At 41.7% G+C, this 21,554-nt stretch overlaps 1 long non-coding RNA gene across 1 annotated transcript; it reads left to right on the top strand.

Moving 5' to 3' along the window:
• Window positions 1-16,523: 16,523 nt before the first annotated feature.
• Gm31960 lies at window positions 16,524-20,658 on the top strand. The gene is made up of 3 exons (XR_386330.2): window positions 16,524-16,859; window positions 19,625-19,784; window positions 20,621-20,658. It is a non-coding gene; the product is annotated as a predicted gene, 31960 (long non-coding RNA).
• Window positions 20,659-21,554: the final 896 nt, after the last annotated feature.

The raw sequence follows: 21,554 nt of genomic DNA, 5'->3' as shown, positions 1-21,554 counted from the left end.
TTTCCTCATGCCAATGGATCAAGGACCTCAAGGTAAGACCAGACAGATCCCTTGGAAATGATCCAGGAATAAGCAAGAACACACGTTGACACAGAAGCATAGGTAAGGGCTTTGTAAATAGGATTCTGGTAGCACAGGAAACAAAACCAACTAATAAGTGTTATCTCATGAAATCAACATGTGTCTATATAACAAAGAAAATCATAAACTGAGTGAACTGGCAGCAAAAGAAGGAAAAAGATTTGCTAGCTATCCTGCACACAGAAGATTAATAATTGAAATGCACAAAGAAATCAACGGGAAAATAACCCAACTCAATTAAAATGGCCCATGGATCTCAAAACAGGAATTCTGAAGAGGAGAGATGTAAGTGGCTAATGAGCACTTAAGTGTTTACCATCATTTGTCATCAGGATGAATGCAAAGTGAACCACTTAGGAATTCATGTCACCGCTCTCAAAGTGGCTATCCTCAGGTGATAAGTGTTGCTGAGGATGATGGAAAGAGGAACTCGCGTTCACAGTCAGGGGACATGGGAACTGGTGGGGTGACTTTGAAATCAGTGAGGATGTTCCTTCAGATCTAGAAATATATCTACCATGTGACCCAGCTATACCACCCCTGACAACATCCAAAGGACCCTAAGCTAAGACACAGACTCAACCTAAATATCCATCAACTGGTCAATGGATTATGGGCCAGAAGAGGGCATCAGTTCCCTTGCGACTGGAGTCAGAGATGCTCTGAGCTACCATGGTGGGGTTAGGTATTGAACTCCAGTCCATTCGAACAGCAGCCAGTGCTCTTAACCACTGAGCCATCCCAGTGTGGGAAATATACGCAATGCGATCTTCTCCAGGAATAAGAAACATGGTATGATGCAAATTGTAGAAAAATGAAGGAAACTAGAAAATAATATTCCTAGAAGGAGAATCTAGACTCAGAAGGTAAATGTTACATGTTCTTTTTCGTATTCAACTCCTGGGGCTGGAAAGATGGCCTTAGTGGTCTCCTGAGTGGTGAGAAATCTGGAAAGATCACTGGTCCTGTCTCCAGACTTGGGCAGGAAAACTCTTGCTCTCTTCATTTGGCGTGTGATGGATCAGAATTATTGGTTAAGGGGCATGCCCTAGACTTCAGGGGAAATTGTGAGTGAGTGTGAGTTCGCCATCTTGGAGCACGTTTTCTGCTGTGACAGGAAGAAGAGGGAGAGAGGGAAAGGGAGAACGGGTGAGGGAGCATTCCAGCTTGGTCCAGGTGTCTATGAATCTTAGTGTTTATGCTCTGAGGCTGGAACAGTAAAATCAATTCAGAGCCACAGATATTTATCTGGAGTCTATAAAGTAGGTATTTATTTAGTGAGGAGTTATGAGGTCATAAAGCAACAGAAGTGCTTGTCTCTTGATCCAGATTAGTCAGAGAAACCCTGACATAAAACACCTTCACTCACGATCTCCATGGTTACACCTGCTGTTGCTAACCCAAGCCATCAATTTTGGGTTCAAAATGATTGAACATCTCCTTAGTTCTCTGTGCCTTTGGATTCACTTGAGGTTTTAATTTATGTCCTGCTAAAGAATAAAACGGTCGTGAGGTGGTAGCATCCCATAAATGGATGGCCTTCTAGGATAGACAAACCAGGATCCACTGGAGGTCTTCTCCTGCCCATTGTGTGACCAGGGCCAAATAGGCCAAGTGGTGTCTGCCTGTACCTGTCCTACAGTGTCTCACTTGCTTAAAAGTGGCCACTGGTCTTAAAAAAGTGGCTGTGCCATTCACTGTAAAAGTTTCTATTTACTCTTGCTAATTCACAGATTGCTGTTTCTAAGAACTTTTGTGATTCTGGTGAGTCTACAGTAGTGTGTCATTGTGGTTTTAATTTGCATTTCCCCATTAGTTTCACAAATCTTTTTCATAGGCTTATTGGCCATTTTTTATCTCTTATAAAGTCATTCCTTAAATCTTTTACAATTTTAATCAGGTTGTTTGTCTTATTATTATTGATCTGCAGGAACTCTTTATATATTATGGATACAAATCCTTTGTTACATGTAATAGGCCAAAAACACTTTTGTGTAGGAACAGAAGAACTTGACTAAAAGTGAGTGAAACAATAACTGTCTTGGTAACCTCTTTCGGGTATCAGAGAAAGTCAAGAGTCAAGCATCTCTTGATTTACTGAACAGATCTGTCATCCTTGGCAGTTTGAATTTCACCTTGTATAATGGCTATATAATCAGACACACTCTTAACATTCTTATTTCCTGTTGGCCATAATTAAGTGTCCTGGACATGCACATGATAAAAAGACTGGGAAAGCCAGCATTAGGCAACATTGTACTTGGCTATGACAATTAGACATTGATTTAGACCCTTAGGATTCATGCCTGGGGGCTGTGTACATCCCACAATTGCAGGTTCTGTGAGTTTAAAGAGTGGGGTAGGTGCCTTTAGGCAGGCATCCGGCCCTGTCAATATGAAAACCCCAGAGGCAACATGTCACTCTCTGGTGTGCAACGGGTTCTTGGGGGCCCTCTTGAGAAGTTAGAAAACCAAATGCTTGTCTTAAATGCATAACTGCCACGAAACACTCGTCAGAGCCCCCTCCTGGCTCAGCGCAAGCTGAACAAAGCATTAGCTGCTGTTCTTTGCTGTGGCAAGAAGGCAGGAATCCTGACCACATTGTCCAGGGGAGCAAGGCCATCCAGGGGGTGTTAAGGAACCAGCATCCGGCCGGGATGGGGAGTCTTCTAGAAGGTACACTGTGAACCATTTATTTGGGACATGATGACAGTGGGCTGGGGGTGACCAATGCCTGTGAGGAACTGGCTGTGTTAAGCTGGGGTATAGCGCAACATCAGAGTGAGTGTCTAGCATGCTCAAAGCTCTGGCTCTCATCTCCAGCACTGCAAATGCACAGAATTAAACCAAACCAAACCAAACCAAACCAAACCAAACCAAAACAAAACAAAACAAAACAAAACAAAACAAAACAAAACAGTTCTCAAAGCAAAGCCTACAGAATTGACAATCTCCGGGGAAGCATAATCACGTTAGGTCACGCTGGAACAGGAGATCCGGTGTGCTCAGTGCTCTGGGAGGGTAGACTGACTGCAAGAACATGGAGTCCCCTCTACTCTACACAAAGCACATGGGCCTGTGTGTTTGTGATGTGTGCATGCATGTGCAGATGCCATAGCACACACATGGAGTTCAGAGGATAACATTCAGGAGTCAGCTCTTGTTTTCCACCTTGCAGGTTTTGAGGGTTGAACTTGCATCCCCGGGGCCTGGAAGCAAAAGCTTTTTACTGTGGATTCTTTTCCTGTCCTCAGTGCTCTCTTGGGCCATCCATTCTCCTGCAAGTGATGTAATATCATTTGTTCTTGCTGAATAAATACGCCATGGTTTCTCTCTATAGTACTGCATTTCTTTAAACAGCCAAGGTAATTCTTATACATATCCATATTTGGGCACCATTAGTCTACAGCACAGAATTGGTCAATGATCTCATATCCCCCTTATCAATGGGCTCCTAGCCCTGATGATCAAATCACAGAGAGTTAATGCTGAATTGACGTGTGCTTGGTCACACAGAGATTCCCACAGTCGAAAGTCAGGGATTTCCTTTGCAGCTCTGCTTAGTCGAGTCTCATCCACCTGCAGGGACAAGATGCTATTTTTGAAGTGGCATCTGGAGGAGAAGTCGGGATCACACAGCCTAGCAGAGACGCCTGAGCCAGGTGAAGACGAAGAACAGCACAGGCCAGTTTAGATCGAGGCAACCTCCCAATACCCAGATCTCACGGAAGGAGCCAGGAAATTACTTTCTGAAGAATTAAGCTTTCTGTAAAGGACTCTGAGGTCCTGGAAGGAAATACGCCATGGGACTGTATAGGAGTTCAGCGGACAGAACACATTAGCAAGACACACGAGAAGCAGTAGCATTTATGTTGTCGTATTTCCTTGAGGCAGGTGGAGTGTTTTTCCTATCCGTTGATGTCTCTCTGTTGCGATTAAGTTAAAGAGAATGGATTTCTCACTTTATCTGGGAAAGCCTCCCAACAGCAGATATCCATCAGCGCTCCCCGATGACTTTCTCTAGGAAGCTAAAGTGCTGCAGTTTTCCATCTCTGTTGCTCTCTACATTGCATTCTCTGCCAGCCGGCCTTTCCGTTTTCTTCTTTTCTTTTTTCTTCTTTTCTTTTAGTAATGGCGGGATAAGGAAATGTATTTTCTATGTATCCACCCTTGTCTCTCCCCACCCATTAATTTTTTGTTTATCCACTTTACACCCTGATTGCAGTCCTGCCTCCTCCCAGTACCCCCCCTCCCCCATAGCCCCTCTTCCATGCCCCCTCTTCTTCTCCTCTAAAAAGGGAGAGGCCTCCTCCCTGGGTACCAACCCCACCAGGGCACATCAGGTCACTGCAGGACTAGGCATATCCTCTCCCACTGAGGTTAGACAAGGCTTTCTCCCTTGACTGGAAAAAAGTCATCACTGGTCACGTCTTAATTTAGATCCCCTAAAAAAGAGGTGGGAAGATTTGCCACTTAGACTAGAATTAACAGGTTAGGGGGCAGGAAATTAACTTCCAGAGGGGAGGGGTTGAGGTGGGCTCTTCTGGTCCCAGGAAATGATCCTTGATTTGCTAAAAGACTTTCTGATTTTTGTTTAGAAATTATCATTAGGCAAAAAGGTGAGATGGAAAGACTGTAAAGCTATTTCTGGTCTGTGTAGGAGGTTCTTTAAACTTCAGTTAATAGACCCTGCCATTTTAATTCATATATAAATATTGTATTAGTCAGGCTTCTCTAGAGGAACAGGACTTATAGAATGAATCTCTCTATATATAGAAAGGGGATTTATTAAAATGGTTTACAGGCTGTAGTCTGGCTAGTCCAACAGTGGCTGCTATGAATAGAAGGTCTGAGAATCCAGGAGTTATTCAGTCCATGAGTCAGGAGGTCTCAGCTGGTTTTCATTATATACCAAAAGAAGGAAGCTCTAATACCAGTGAAGGAATGGACCAAGCAAGCAAGACAGGCAGAGAGAGAGAGAGAGAGAGAGAGAGAGAGAGAGAGAGAGAGAGAGAGAGAGAGAGAGAGAGAAGAGAGGGGGAGGGGGAGAAGGAGGGGGAGAAGGAGAGATGGAGACAAGTGACAGAGACCTTCCTTCTTTCACGGCCTTTATGTAGCCTGTCAGAAGAAAGTGTGGTCCAGATTAAGGGTGGATCTTCTCACTTTAAAATATCTACATTAAAGGTCAATCTTCCCACCCCAAAGATTCAGATTAAAAGTGACTTAATCAGGGAAAAATATTCCTTCGCAGGTGTGCCCAGTCATTAGGATTTTATTTAATTTCAAATGTAGTCAAATTGACAATAGCCATCATGTGTGTATATATATATATATATATATGTATATATGTATATATATATATAAATATATATATGTATGTATGTATATATATAACATTTAAAATTTATTATTTGAGAATTTCATGCAGTCTACTTTTACAATACTCTTTCCTGTCCCCCAGCTCCTCCTAGATTTTCCACCCATCCAACGTCATGTTGTTTCTGCTTCTTAAATTAAAAACAAAAACAGAATTAAAAAGCCAACACAAACATGAAGTACAGTTTGTGTTGGCCCAATATCTTAGCCCTGGGTCTTTCCTGGAGTCTGCTTCATATTCCAAGTGTCACTCCACTGTAGAAGACTAATTTTCACTCTCCAAGTAGTTATATTTTGTGGATGTCTTCTTGGCTAAAGGTGGGATTTTTGTGCCAAATCCCCTTCCATCAGAGTGAACATTTTGTCATGTATGTCTTGTGCGTGTTATCATAGTTTCTATAGGATCATATGTGCATCTGCATTGCTGTTTCTGGGAAATGCTTTTTTGCTTAAAATCATCTTGCCACCTCTGGCTCTTAGAATCTTTCACCTTTCTCCTCTGCACAGATAGATCCATGAGCCTTGTGGAAGAGGCTTGATAAAGGCGCCCCATTCAGGGCTGAGCACTCCAAATTTTCTTCCTGTCTGCACGCTGTCCAGTTGTAGATTTTGTGTTCAGTGTCATATACTGAAAGGGGCCTCTCTGTCTAGGCCTGAGCAATGGATTGATTTATGGGTCTAACTATAAGTCATTTAGGGTCTTTTTACTGCTATGTTTATTTAGTAGAACAATAGTAGTAGATTTTACCCTAAGCTCATGAGATTGTTGTTAGAGCTTGCAGTGTATAAGGCTGGATTAGATTGTTGGGAAGTGCAAATTGAAACTGAGATTCATCTTGCTCAGGTAGAATGGGCAAGATTAACAAAGCCAATGGCAGCACCTGCTGGTGAGGATGAGGTCAAGGGTCACACTCATCATTGCTAGTGAGAGAGCAGATTGGTACAACCACTTTAGGAATCATTGTGGAGTTCCCTTAAAAAGCCAAAAGTAGCTCGGCCACATGATCCAGTTGTAAACTCTTAATCATATACCTAAAAGACTCTGCATTTTACTACAGAGATACCTGCTCATTCCCGTGTATGGCTGTTCATAATAGTCAGAAACTGGAAACAGCCAAGGTGCCCATCAGCTCAGAAATAGATAATGAAAATGTGGTGCTTACAAATGGAATATTATTAAACTGTTAAGGAAAAAAAATGACATCGTGAAAGCAGTTATTCTGAGTGAGGTCACTCTGACCCAGAAATACAAGAAATTCATATTTTGAAGAGTCATTGTGAATTGAGGTTTTCCTGAGGTAGCTGGGCAGCCTTTCTTGGGAGTCTTACCTTAACACTACCCAGTTGTTCCAGTACATCTCTTACATATCACTCATAGCCAGTAATGGCACCTAGTGGATTCTCTTAACTAGAGTATAAAAATATCCTTTATACAGGTCTCCTGATATAGATAGATATTTCGTCCTAGAAATACAAGGAAGTATAGATTGTTCAGGGTAGACATGGCCTCTGTGCATTTTAAAGATTAATAGTCGTCCTTTATTCTTGCCCAGTCTTTGTATTGACTGATAAAATCCTCTTACTGCCCAGGCAGAAGCCCAGAATCCTTGCTAATCTTTAGCAAGTTGGTTTGTGGTGCTTATAAGAAATCCAAATGTTACATATGCTATTTTTTTTTAACAAACAACTTTTTGAGTGTCCCTACTTTGCCTTGAGTGTTATATTGCATGATAAGACTGCATAAAACGAATGGGTCACAGTTATATCTTTCAGACAAGGTAGAGTTAAGTAGCCATGACTGTTAGTACTATCGCGTGTTCAATGGAGCAGGTATTTTTAGTCCAAAGAAGGTACTTACTTTGTTGGCCTGGAGTGTGGAATGGAAAGAGACCAGAAAACATCACAGAGAAGATAGAAAGTAAACTTTGGAATCCGGCTTTGGAAGGGTATCTCTTTGCTTGAAGCACGTGGTTCTGTGTTCCGTGATGGCCAGTCAGGTACTAGCAACTTTAGGTAATGCTGAGGACCCTGTCGAGGTCAGGAGAAGGAAGACCACAGGAAATGATCAAGCATCTTTCTCCCAATGCAGAGGCCCTTGGTAACCTGAGTTCTTACAAGAGCCAGGTCATGGGCTATTCAAGAGTGAAAAGGCTGTGGAAAAGAAGCCAACGTGGGAGTTTACATTATAAACTGTTAGATATTGGGACAGATGGGAAATAAACCCCACTTGCTTTTGTGATGCTGGGATTAAACTAGGGTCTAACCCATGTTAGGCAAATGTTTTCCCACTGAGCTGTATCCTAGGCCCCAAATAGATGGCATTTTACAGAAAATATCCAAAGTCCACACCTGTTAATTAAAGGCTATGAGAGAAGATTTGGGGGAGAGGGGAGAGGGCACTTCATGTGATACCTGGGGAAGAGAAAAGGCCGAGAATGAACGTGTTTAGTCCAATGGGGAAATGTGTGGAAGAAATTGGAGGGAGTCCATGCCTACTTACTTCTCTGCCACGTGAAACAGGAATCAAAGACAGAGGCAGTGCTGGAGCATTGGCCTTTTGGATCTGTGCTGCCAACCAGAGCAATGGAATCTGCCTCAGACTCTCAAATTTAGAGAAAAAGACTGAATTAGGGACAGGCAGTTAATCTTCAAACACACAATACGAATAAACCAGAGGGGTCTATTTTTTACCCGAGTTCCCACTTCCTTTATCCACTCCTGTCTCCTTTTCTCACCAGCCTCTAGGAAGAGGGCACTACGGCAGCAATACCTTCAGAGCAGCAATAAGTCACATTCTCTTTATTCCCTTGATTGCAACCAAGCAGTTTTCCAAGGAGCCCTACAGTTTTGCTAAGCAAAGGTTCCCTTTCTCTGTTGGCTGGATGGCCTGTTGAGAATGGCTTCCACACTTTGACACTACTGCAAAGCAACCATTATAGTTGCAAACATTGTATGCAAGCAGCCACTTAGCACCATCCAGTAACATTACACTAGACTGAAGATCATATTCAGACCCCAAGAACTGCAGCAGGGAAACCTAACCTAGGAATTGAAGCCTTGTGATTGCCAAGCAACAAAGTCATTAAAGAAAAACTCTCTATTTTAAATTTCACCATTGCAACAATTCAGGCTTATTTTTAGATTCTTTTCCTGCTGTGTGATTAATCCTTCTATGACTCTATAGTCAGTCAATTTGATAGATTTATTTGGGCAGACAGATTTTTTTATTTAAATATTTACTGGGAAATAGGAATTATTTTTTCCTCCTAAGTGAACACAGTAAGTGAATTAGAGGATGGAGCTAGAAGCCACTCAATTTAGCGACACATTTAACTTGAAGTTAAATTCAATGAATAAGGAACTAAGTAACTGAATAAAGTTTGCTATGCCGCCGAGGTGGGCACAAGTGGACAAACGCTCCACATCAAATGGCTGCTATCTTGTTTTAACGATTATTTCCTGTGGAAATGAATACGTTTGCATTTAAAGGAAGCGAGAGGATTAGAACTGCATAGAAGGGAGGGCAAGCCCTGCTGGGGTTTGGCTGCTCATAGCTTCATGGGTGACTTAATCTGTGATCATAGCCTGAGATTGTGCTATGCTCCTCAGAAGTCACATGAGCGTAGCTTTACTCCACGGAAGTTTCCCTCTCAGAAGACAGTTTTCCCCATGGCACGCAGGACAGAGGATGGTCAGGAAGTGGATTTAGATCCCTTTTCAGTATCAGCCCAGGTAGATTTATGGATTTAGATAGTGAGCCTGTGGTTTTCACACTGGGATTTCCTTGGAGTAATCTGTTCTTAGATTCTGGCCACTTGTGGGTAAGAGCCAGGAGAGACTGCAACGGTGAACACAGTCCCCAAGATATCCAGTAAATAAAGATGACAGGAAGCCCTACAACTAAAGTTCAGACAAAATTTGAACGTCTGAGAGCATATTTACAAGGAATAAACGAATCCACTGAGGACTGGATCAAGTAGGAAGGGAAACTAGGGAAAGAAAGGACCCAGACAGCAAGGGTCCTGCCACCTTGGTAATCTTTAGCTGTGTGACTCTCAGAAAGTAGTTTTCTAGAGGAAAAAGAAACATGGATCTGAAATGACAGCATACACTTTGAGGCTGAGAAAACACTTGTAGTTAATTCCTTACGTTAACTTTGCTTGAGTAGAACCCTGTAGCTTAAGAGTTGACCTTTTGCCTTTGCGCATTTCCACAGTTGCATACCACGTGATCAGGTGTGACCAGGACGGATCTTGCTAGCAAGCAGGTTCTATTCTTAGAGCTTTCCCGAGTGACACCAAGGACCAGTCGGGCACCCACCTCACACTCCCATTAACCAACGTGAGCTGTGAAGACTCTTGACAAGGACACCAGCGTTTCTTTGCAGAAGAGAGGCGCTAGATTGGAAATGGAGTGTGCGGATTGGTTTTGTGATCCTCCCGATTCTCAAGAGAAAAGCCGTGTCCCATACTCCTCTTTGCTGGGGGCAAAAACCCAGGAAGGGTCCTTCTTCACGATTTATGCTCCTGAGGGTCACACAACGGAGAAGGACTGTGGCAGACAGATCAAGTCCTGGCTTTAGTCGGTGGGTGAACTTGAAAAACTCCTTGAAACTCTAGGTCTCTGTATTTTGTTTTGGTTGGCTTTTTCATTAAGTAAACAAGAAGCACTTGCATAATCTGAAGACCTGCTTAATTAGATCAGCATTTTCTAGAGTATTTTGCTTGAGCAGTTATTGGTTGTTACAACTGAAAAGGGTTGCATGGCCAGATGGTTTGGAAGGGGAGCATCGGAGAGTATTTGTGGCCAGTGCTTTGCAAATATGTTTTGACTCTAACTAGGGAGTCCACATGGCATGAATCTTCTTCTCGGGTTTATTTGAAATGTTTTGTTGTTGTTTTAAGAAGCATCCTATGGGAGGATGAGTTTTTAAGAGTCCCACGACAAATACCACAATAATCTCTTCAAAAGAAAGGGTAGACTGTCTGTTGAACCCTCAATGAAGAGCCACGAGCCACGGCCCGCAATCCACCATCCACGATCCTGGGATGACATCTCTGTACACTTCACTGCCTTCTAATGGGAAATTTAAGACTCCACTCAGTGGAGTGCTCACTGTCCATGACTAAGTCTAAAGGGACTCATCAAAGCGACTACCTCCAAATAACTGAACACAATCTTGCCTCCACGGAACGATGCTTGATGCTTTCTTTATCTTGGGAAGTCCAGCAGTGTGAAGGCAGTCCGTGCTTGAAATCCCAAGGCTTAAGGTGAGAGCCGTTTATGTTACAGAGGTGGGTTCTCTACAGAATCGTTTTTAGAAGAGTTTCTTTTAAAGAGAACTGAAGTTGGTTTTATGATGCTTTTTGTTTTCCTTCTAAACTATACAGCAATTGGTTAGCCTTCTGGAACTTTAACTGACTTAAGGCCACTAAAAATGAAGACCTGATTTCCCTGTCTCACACACAAGCACTGAACACCAGAGGGTTGACTCAGCATTTCTAATTAGAGATGTGCTACAAACTCTCTTGCTCTCTGCCTCTGGCCCTTACCAAGGCTCCCCGCTGGTCAAGGGGGGAATTTCCCACCAGTGGGGGACCACTTTAATGGCATCCTTTCCCAGAATCTCATTATTCATTTTCCCAGTGTTACTTGCAGCGTGAAAACTTATTCATCTGTTTATTTTGCAAGTACTATCATCTTTAATTGAAAACTTTTAGAAATCTTTTTTTTTTCTTTTTTTTATCATTCATCTGGAGCATATGTTTTATCTTGCCAGCTGTCCAAATTGCTAAGGCTTTCCCCCTGCTGGCTGGGGAAACAGATTTTACTTTAGACAGCAGCTATGAATCAAGAGCACATTTGATTGTAAAGGTGTTTCCTGGCTTGTTAAGCAAATCATTATCAGACGAATGAACAGTTGGATTTTTCTATGTTGACAAAAAGCATTAGCTTTCCTGTAAGGGTGATTCTCCACCATCAGACATAATTAGGCCACTTAAGCACTTGTCTTTGTTGGTCAATGGACTGGCAAGTCTTTATTCCTATAAGGAATATGTAGCTAAACAAACAAACAAACAAACAAACAAACAACTCAGCTCTATCTGGGTTTGGGTGGGAGCAGGGGGCTCAGGGCTCAGTGTTTCAGAGTGAAGCAGTTTGTCTGGGAAGTCACTAGCCATTCATTATAGCAGAAAGATATTTCTGTTTCCCTAGGAGTAGGATTTATTTGACAGTGTTTCTTTTCAGGAAGGATTGTGGATGGCTGAACAATTCTCTTTCTGTCTTTTACATTTTGTGTGCGTGTGTATGTGTGTACACATGTGTGCAGCCACCAGAGAGAGTTTCCCAATCTGACCCTTGGCTTAGATATCAACTTCTTAGCTTTGTGATAGTGAAGTGGAGATTTATGCCTGCTTTGGTTGGATTACACAGAAGATTGCAAATTCATGTTTTTCTATCTTTCGCCAACAAAGCATGATAGCTTTATTTGTAATAAACAAACATGGAATTCTAAGATAGTGAATTTCAAAGTTACAGACAAAGGGTGTTTGATTGAGTAAGGGTCATGGACTATGTTACAGTTATATAATATTTGATTTACGTGGAAAGGGGCCAAAACTGGACCCAATGAGTTTTTAATTAGGAAATATTCATAAATATTAATCATATATATCTTCTTCCATGAGGGTTTTATGATTACTTGGAAAAGATTGCTTCATTTGATTACATTATCTGGTGTTGTGATAAACAAGATTTTCTAGTATCTTTATGCCTTTGTGTGTTTCAATGCTAAATGTTGCTTAATCCCCCTTTATGTAGGTGATGTATAGCACCTAGTTGATTGGTTATTAGTTTATAACAAAATAGTGAGTTGTGTTGTGTACCACCTACACTCCTTCCACTCTGTGCTTACTCTCCAGTATATAATACTATGCCATTATCACATATATCTGGAAACATTTTAAGTAACCATTTGTGACTGAAATATACATGAAAATTGTATTACTCCCCCCACCTCATCCTCTCCTGAGGCTCCCTTCAGACCTCTTCTGCCTCTAAATAGGGATAATTTGACTCCTACATCTTCCCCATTTGCATATCCTTCCTGTCTGTCCATTACTCTAGCTGATGTGACAAACATGTTACTGAGTAAGAATGGAGAGAGAAGGCACCCTTGTCTTGCTTCTGATATTAAAAGCAATGCCTTCATAGTCTTCCTTAGTCAGTATAACATTAGCTGGCTACAGTTTTGTTGTGTATAGTTTTCATGATGTTGAGATTTCTCCCATTTCTAGTTTATTTGGGGGCTTGTATGAATGTCCTTTCTGTACATTAATATTGACCTATGATTAATATTGTCAACTTGACAGGATCTAGAGCCACCTAGGACCCAAGCTTCTGGATACTGTCTGTGAGAGATTTTATTGATTAGGCTAATTGGGGTGATTAGACAAACTTTTGTTTCCAGCATCTCTGTTCCATGGTCTGAGATCTTGGAATAAGAAGGAGAAAGCAAGCATTCGTCTCTGTTCATTTCTAGACTGTGGATGAGATGTGATGCACTGCTGCCTGATCCTGCTCCATGCCTTCCCTCCCATTATGTACTGTATCCCCAGGAACTGTAAGCCAACACAAATATTTCCTTTGCTAACATGTTGTTATCAGGTACTTTGTTACAGCAATGAGAAAAACAGCTAGCACCCCACCTATTGAGATAATTATATGATGTTTGTGCTGTGTTTTCTTTATGGATTTCCATATGTGGATCCATATACCTGTGCACCTCTGGCATGAAAATCTACTTGATTTTGTTCTTTCCTGATCTATCATGATTGGGATTCTCTTCTTCTTAATGTGTGTTCAGAATTCAATTTGTGAGAACTTTACTAGGAAATCTTCACCTACGTTCATCGGAGAAATTGGTCTACAGTTTTCTGTTTTATTGTGTCCAGTGTTAGTTTTGATATCAGGTTAATACTGGCTTCATAGAGCAAGTTTGGAGGTGTTCATTTCTTTCTGTCCTATGGAACTACTTGAGGAATGTTGGTGTGAGATGTTCTTCAAAGGTGCAGCAGAATTCAGCAGTAAATCCTACACATGAGCTCTTCTTTGTTGGAAGTTTGTTTGTTTTTAATCTTATAAACTATCATAAACATTATGCTAAGAAGTAAAATTTGGTAGATCCAAAGTCTATACAACTTAATAAATTTCAATACATTCAGAACAGAGAAGCTTTTCCACTGCTTCAGTCTCATTGCTTGTTATGGAACTGTTTCAGCTCTTGATTTACATTTGGTAGGTCATGTATATCAGTCAATTTATCAATTTATTCTAGATTTTCCAGTTTTGTGGAATATTTTCCCAAGTATTTGCTCATAATGAGTCTCTGGATTTCACTGGAATCTGCTACACCCTCTAACTTTATCAATTTGCTTTCCTTTTTCTGTGTTAGCTTGGATAGGGGTCTTAGGGTTTTAGTGCTATGAAGAGACACCATGACCACAGCAACTCTTATAAAGAAAAAGTTTAACGGGGCTGGCATACAGTTGAGAGATTTAGTCCATTGTCTTCATGGCAGAATGCATGGTGGCATTCAGGCAGACATGATGTTGGGGAGGTAGCTGAGAGTTCTAGAGGCAGCAGAAGGAGAGTGTGAAAATGTGAGACCGCAAAGCCTGCCTCCACAGTGATGTACTTCCTCCAACAAAGCCATTTCCTATGGGCGAAGCATTCACACAGGTGAGTCTATAGTGTGTGTGTGTGTGTGTGTGTGTGTGTCGGGGGGGCAATTCCTATTCAAACCACCACAGGTGGGTCAATCTTTTTGAATTTTTTCAGAGATCTCTGTTGGGTTGGGTCTATATATTGTTGTTTTACTCTCTGTTTTATTATGATTATTTTTTGGGCCCCAATAGTTGTTATTTCTTGCTATACACTGCTTTATGGCATGGCTTGTTCTTGTCTTTATAAGACTTTGAGTTGGATCAACAAGTTATTATAAGTTATTTCTAATTTTTTCAGGTGAAGAGTTATTTTGTTTACTTTGTTTTATTTTTCTTTATTCTGAGGGTTTTGTATACGTGTGCAATGAAACACCTATTCCCCTCACAATTTTTCACCTCAAACTTTCCTCTTATCTTCTTCAAACTGTCCCGCCCCGCAAGTTCATATCATTTCTCTTTGTAACTCACCTATGTCCAGTTAGTGTTGTCCATATGTTTATGGGTTTGGAGCCATGCACCGTAGCATGGCATGGGAATCCCATCAGTCACCAAATCTTCAAAAATGAATGATTCTACCTTCCCTAACAACTATTCACTGTCCATAGGTCCTCCACAATCGTCAGAACCTGAAGATCATATATCCCATCTACACCAGAATTTAGTTGGCTTGATCTTGAACAAGTCTTGTACAGTTAACCCTAGCTATTATGAGTAGCATGACAGCCATGCCACGTCTGTCACATAGCCTGTTACAGCACTCCTCCATCACCACTTTTACATTCTTTCAGCCTCATCTTCCTTCATGCTCCTTGGGACTTGTGTCAGGCTAGGTATAAATGTTCCATTTAGGGTTAATCAGTTGATCTTCTATTCTTAGCACCTTGACTAGATATGTACCACTCTGTTGGCTACTGCTTGATGCAGAAAGAGTTCCCGACAGAGATTGGGTATAGCCCAGGTCTATTGTTATAAACACAAATAGTAAGAAGGCAATGTGGGCAAGAAATATTTAGCAATGTAACTATACAGGTTCTCTGTTAGGGCCTATGGTTTCCATTCCCATGGGCTTTTGAACAGAATTACAGTCCCAGGCAGGAAATTCCCTCCCATAGAGCAGATCTCAAACTAATTAGAAAACAGTTACTCACCCTAGAAGAGTCATTCCACACGTAAGTCAGTAGACACTTCTTGTCATCAGATTGTCATTTTAGCATTCAGTGTCCAGCACTGGGTAGGACTATTGATGTCTCTCTCAACCCACAGCAGTCTCCATAGCCTTTTAGGATTCTACGAAAGGTAGCCAGAGGGGAGGAAGTTTTAAGTCAGTTTGAAATTGATGTCTCTATATCCGTTAGCCAAGTGTGTATACTCATAGCTGTAAACCATTCCCTAAAGGTAAAAATATGCCTTCATTTATGTTAGATTCTAGGAACCTTCAGTTTCTTCTCTGGTTTCGTCAATGACCTAATTCTCTCAAGTGTGTATTGTTTGGCCTCCAGGTATTTTCATAGCTTTTTGGGGGTTTGTTTTGTTTTTGTTTTTTGGGTTTTTTTTCTATTTTTTTTCTAGGTTCATGCCACTGTGATCTGATATGATACCATAAATGATCTCCTTTCTTTTATATTTGTTAACATTTTCTTTGTGGCCTAGTATGCTGTTTCAGAGAAGGCTCTATGGGATGCTGAAAAGAATGTGTATTCTATATCTATTGGATGGAATATTGTGTAGATATCTGTTAAGTTTATGATGGACCAAAACCCTGAGGTTTATTTCTGTTTCTTTTTAATTCGCAAGACCTGTGAAAAGATGAAAGTGGGGTATTGAAACCAACCACTATGATTCTATCAAGATCCATCTTATTTTTCATGCACGTTAATTATTTATGCCACCAGGAACTTAAAACACTCAGTCTCCATTTGTTTGTAATTGTATCTTCTTGGTCAACAGTTGCCTTTACTAAGAGTCAGAGTGAGAAGGGTCATTTCTCCCATCCCCAGTCACTTTAGCTATATACAGAGTTATGAGACATAAAATCCATGTTTACCTAATTTTGTGTTCATGGTTTGTGGTAGTGTTATTTTATTTCCTGTACCATTTCCTCCATCCTTTAGTTTTTCTTCTGTTTACCCAAACTTTCCATTGTGTTTCCCCCACAGATTTATTGAGTTTTTTTACTTCCAAAATGTCTAATTTTTTTAGCACAGTTTCCTTGATAAGTAGTTTTTTTTTCCATGTTGTCAACTTTTCTACTCATATTTCAGATTTTTTTATTTTTATACTTTTCTTTTCCTTTTTCTACACTTTTTCTTCTGTGTTGCTGGCTTTCTTCTCCAGGTCTTAGATTAAATTCTTCTGCTTGCTCTTACCTTATTTAAGGGTATTGATCATTTTTTTTTATTGGAAAACTTAAACTCTTTCTTTGTCATTCCCACCTATTTTTGTATATTTAAATCCAGCCGTTGAGCAATTATGGTCTTTTGGAGAAAGATATTGCCTCAATTTTTCATGTTCCAGGTGTTTCTGTGTTGTGATTTATACATCCACTAAGGTGGTTATCTTTTCCAGTTTCATCTGAGGAACTTTTTTTTTATTGAGTAGCCTACTATAAGGGCTCAATCCCCAGCACCACTCAATGACAAGAAAGCAACTGTTATAACATCAACACCAACAAACCAGGTAAGATATGGAAACATACCTAAATTTTATTAAAGTCCAATCTCCAGTCACCAAGAGTTTGAAGATGAGAAATCTAAAGTAAAATGTGCTGTGACGTTCGAAAGTGTTTGGGGGAGCGTAGAGGTGTCTCAGCATTTAATAACACTTTTCTTCTGGGGCTCCCGAGTTCAGTTCCTAGCACCCATGTCAGGCTGCTCACAAGCAACTTTAAATTCAGTTTCAGGAGATTAGACTCTCCCTCTGGCCTCTGAATGTAGCTGCATATACTCCCACATACACATAAATAAAAATAAATCTTAAAAATTATTTAGGGAAAGTATTGAAATATGAATGTCATATAGAAAGGAATTGAGGACAAGGGGAAAAAAAACAGAAGAGAAAACAAAGGCAAATTGAAGGAGGCATGAAGAATGTTATGCGGGGAAAGGAAAGAAGAAGCAGAGACAAGAGGCTAGAGAAGATTTTAAAATATCAAAGCACAAAAGTAAAAACAATCCTTAATAATGAGTAAGTTTGAAAAGTAAATGTTAAAAAGATAATTAAAAAAATTAAATGTTAGAAAGAGAATGAAAAATATAATTAAAAACAAAAGAAAACAAAACAAAAACAGGCACAACTAAAAAGCCACAATCAGATTATGCCTGAATTCTACTAGTGAAGAAAACAAAACCAAAATCAAACAAACAAACAAATGAAAAAAAAAAAAAAAACCAAGCAAACAAACAACGAATCAAGGGAGGGAACACAGAAGTCAATCAAGAAAGATGAGGGGAAAAGGATACTTAGCAATCTATTATTTGGATGTATGGACCGGGATACAGTATAGCTTTCAAATAGAAAAGTAAAACTACTGCAGAAAGTGGCATCCATGGGATAAGAGAGGTACACCGTGGAAAATCGATCCTGCTGGAGCGACCTTTTCCTGGGTTCTTAACAACTGGACACCGCCTGCTGCATGTGTGGAAGGAGGGCGGACAGTAGCACCTATGTGGACTTGCCCTAGCTATGGCTCATGCTGGTGATCTGCTTGTATTGGACAATATCTGACGTCCACCAGTGGGGTCTTTATTTAGCACTGTCCTCTCTTTGCGTGCTAGAGGCCTCTGCTGGCCACACTTGGATTTGCAGTCTGTGGGCTAGGAAGGGTCTCCCACTCTCCCAGCTTCTGTTTCTACTTCCTGGTTGGCTCTTCTAGCAGGGGAAGGGAGAGATGTCTCAGCTATGTTAGGAGTGTGGGAAGCAACCACAGCGCAGAGAGCTGTACAGTTGGAGGACCTGCCTTTGTACATTTAAGACCTCTAAGTATCAGTAATGCACTTGGAGGGAGATAGCTATGGGGTGTCAAGCAGACCCATGTGGAGTCAGCCTTTCAGGCTCTACAGGCTCCAGGGGCAGAACCAGCCATCAGCCTCAGTCAGCCTCAGCTGATGCGATCTGCCCCTGGCAATGCAGGGAGAAGTTGCTCTTTCCTTGGCACTTCACTGCCTCCTGCAGCCTGCTCCTAAGGTTTGTAGCACCTGCCACTCCCATTCTGCACAATTGCTGCAGGAATTTTCTCTCACCCAGGGATGGCAACAGATTAAATCCAGTGTCCTCAATTTCTCACTGTTTCCTGTTTTGAAGCCCGCAGGGTAGCTCAGTTTTCAACAATAGATTTCTTCTCAAGAGGGAACTCAGCCAATTCCCTGTCAGTCATGCAGAATAACAAAGTGGGTGGGATTCCTTTAAACTTCTGACCTATCCTTTGGAAGAATCACTCTCCCTAAAACTGCAACTGGTTTTGAGGCTCATGTAAGCTGTTGGCTTGTCCTAAGGAGGGCCAGTGTTTCCCCACTGGGGTCAACTGTCTTACATTTTTTTTTTTTTGTAGTTTTCTGTATCTTCTCCCCACTGGGCATGTTGGCTACTGCTGTGTTTAGCTGTGACTCCTTTCTGTCTATTATTTGACCTCTTTCTTTACACCTTTCAGCTGTCCAGCCACCATCTTTGTGAATTTGGGCATTCTCCCTCTCTTGGAACTGTCCCCACTCCCAACCTTATTCTGAGTCTTCTCCTTCACTGGGTGACAATAGGCAGTGTCTATTCTACCATCTTACCTAGCAGTCTCAGGCCAAAGCATTCTAAATCAGCGTGTCACAAAGATACACACACAGCCATGCGCATTGCTACTGAATTCCCAGCCCGTGAAAAGCATCAGAGAATGAATGCAAAACAAGAATGGGGGAAACACACAATAGATTTTCTTCAGCCATAAGGAAGTGTGGGCTTATGGCTTCTCAGGAAAATAGGCAGAACTGGCAATTGTTGTTTAACCAGACTTAGAAAGAGAAATAGTGTGTACTTTTTCTCATGTAGAACCTGGGTTTGATTTGCATGCTTGTATGAGTGTGTGCATTTGTGTGCGTGCATGTGTGTGTGTGTTGAGAGCAGGAGGGGGTCCATGAAAGGGGAGAAAGAGACCTTAAGTGAGGACTAAGTGATGGAGGGAGGGGGGTTTTAGAATGCATGTGTCATGAAAGCAGATTGAAGAGAGTGACCAGCAAGAGGAAGTTACAGGAGAACAGTGAGTATGGAGGAAGAACTAGAACAAAATATAATTACATGTATAAAAACATCTCACTGAAACATTATTTTGTATAGTTACTTAGAAAAGTAGTAAAAAAATTATATAATTAAAAAGTAATGTCCCAATCATTTTCCAGGCCGACGTTGTGCTCATTGCTCAAACCATTAGGATCTCATTTTCTCTTGTTTTCTCCCCAAAGCACGATAATGATAATCCACGCTGAATTTCACTGCTCTTTGATGTGCTAAGAACCCATGCTGAGAGGATTAAGTAAACAAGAATCAAGTTAAGGACCAAACTATGAGCAAAGTCGTAATTTGTTGATGAACTTCTAGCCAGCGAGATGTATGGCTCTAAAAGTAGGAAAACATTTCACTTTCCATATTGATACATGATGGGGAGCGTTGGGTGGTGGTTCTACTGCTGCCTTGGGATGGAGACACTTGCAATCCAGGGAACGGAGGAAGAACGGAGTGCACTGTGGATGAAGTGAAGCAGACCAGTCACACACATGGAACATAGCCAGTCACTGCACATTTGCTCTTGCCCGAGAGGCAAGGAAGACAGGAACTCTCAGGGGTGTCAAGTGGCCACTAGTTTAGAAGTGCATACTATCCATAAAATACAGGATGCCCATGCTACAATCCCACAGACCCAAGGAAGCTGGACAGGATGGAGGGCACAAGCAAGGATGCTCACGTCTCACTTGGAAGGAGGAATGGAATGGTCATGGAAGGCAGATGGAGGGAGGAGATTTGGAGGGGAGTGGGAGTCAGGGTTTGGGGTCAGGTGTAGGGAAGGGCATGGGGATGGCCAGATGGCCATAAGAATGAGTGGAAAAACAGATGGGGTTGAGCGTAGAGGCATCTCCAGGAAGATATGGAGACCTGGGGCAGGGTAAGCATCCAAGAATCAATGAGGGTGTTCTTAGCTGTGACTCACAGCATTGAGGATTTGGAACCTGGGGAAGCTATCTCCTGTGGCCAGGCAGGAACCCCAGTGGAGTGGTGAAGACACTAACCCACTCACAAAATTTTTAACCCAATACTTAACCTGTCTACAAGAAATACAGGAATTGGGCATGGAGCAGAGGCCGAGGCAATGGCCAACCAAAAAACCCAGAACAACTTGAGAACCATCCCGTGGACAAGTACTAAACCCTAACACTATTAATGATACTCTCTTTTGATTGCAGACAGGAGTCTAGCATGGCAGTCCTTTGAGAGGCTCCACCCAGCAGCTGACTCAGACAGGCATACACTCACAGCCAAACAGTGGATGGAGCTTGGGGACTCTTATGGAAGAATTAAGAGGAAAAATTACAGTTCCTAAGGGATAGAAACTCCACAGGAAGGCCAACAGAATCAACTAACCTGGACCCTTGAGGCTCTCCAAGACTGAACCAACAACCAAGGAACATACATGGGATGGAACCTAGGCCTCCCTGCACTTATGTAGCAGATGTGCAGCTTGACCTTCATGTGGGTCCCAGACAACTGGAATAGGGGCTATCCCAAAAGCTGTTGCCTGTATGTGGGATATGTTCTTCTAGCTGGACTGCCTTGTCTGGCCTAAGTGGAAGAGGATGCATCTAGCCTCACAGATAGTTGATGTGCCAGGATAGGAGGGTTACATGGGGTCCTCCACACACTCAAAGGAGAAGGGGATGGGGTTGGGGGGAGGGGTTGTGGGAGGGGATGACCAGGAAGGAGTGAGGGGCATTGTCTTAGTTAGGGTTTTACTGCTGTGAACAGACACCATGACCAAGGCAAGTCTTATAAAAACAAAACAAAAAACAACATTTAATTGGGGCTGGCTTATAGGTTCAGAGGTTCAGTCCATTATCATCAAGGTGGGAGCATGAAAGCATCCAGGAAGGCAAGGTACAGGAGGAGCTGAGAGTTCTATGTCTTCATCCAAAGGCTGCTAGTGGAAGACTGACTTCCAGGCAACTAGGGTGAGGATCTTATACCCACACCCACAGTGACACACCCATTCCAACCAGGTCACACCTATTCCAACAAGGCCACACCTTCAGATGGTGCCACTCCCTGGTCCAAGGATATACAAACCATCACAGGCATGTAAAGTGAAAAATTAAAAAATAATAACAATTTTGAGAAAGAGAA

Source organism: Mus musculus, chromosome 18 (genome assembly GCF_000001635.26).
Source record: "Mus musculus strain C57BL/6J chromosome 18, GRCm38.p6 C57BL/6J".
Classification (NCBI taxonomy): domain Eukaryota; kingdom Metazoa; phylum Chordata; class Mammalia; order Rodentia; family Muridae; genus Mus; species Mus musculus.
This window is presented reverse-complemented; position numbering and strand designations above follow the sequence as displayed.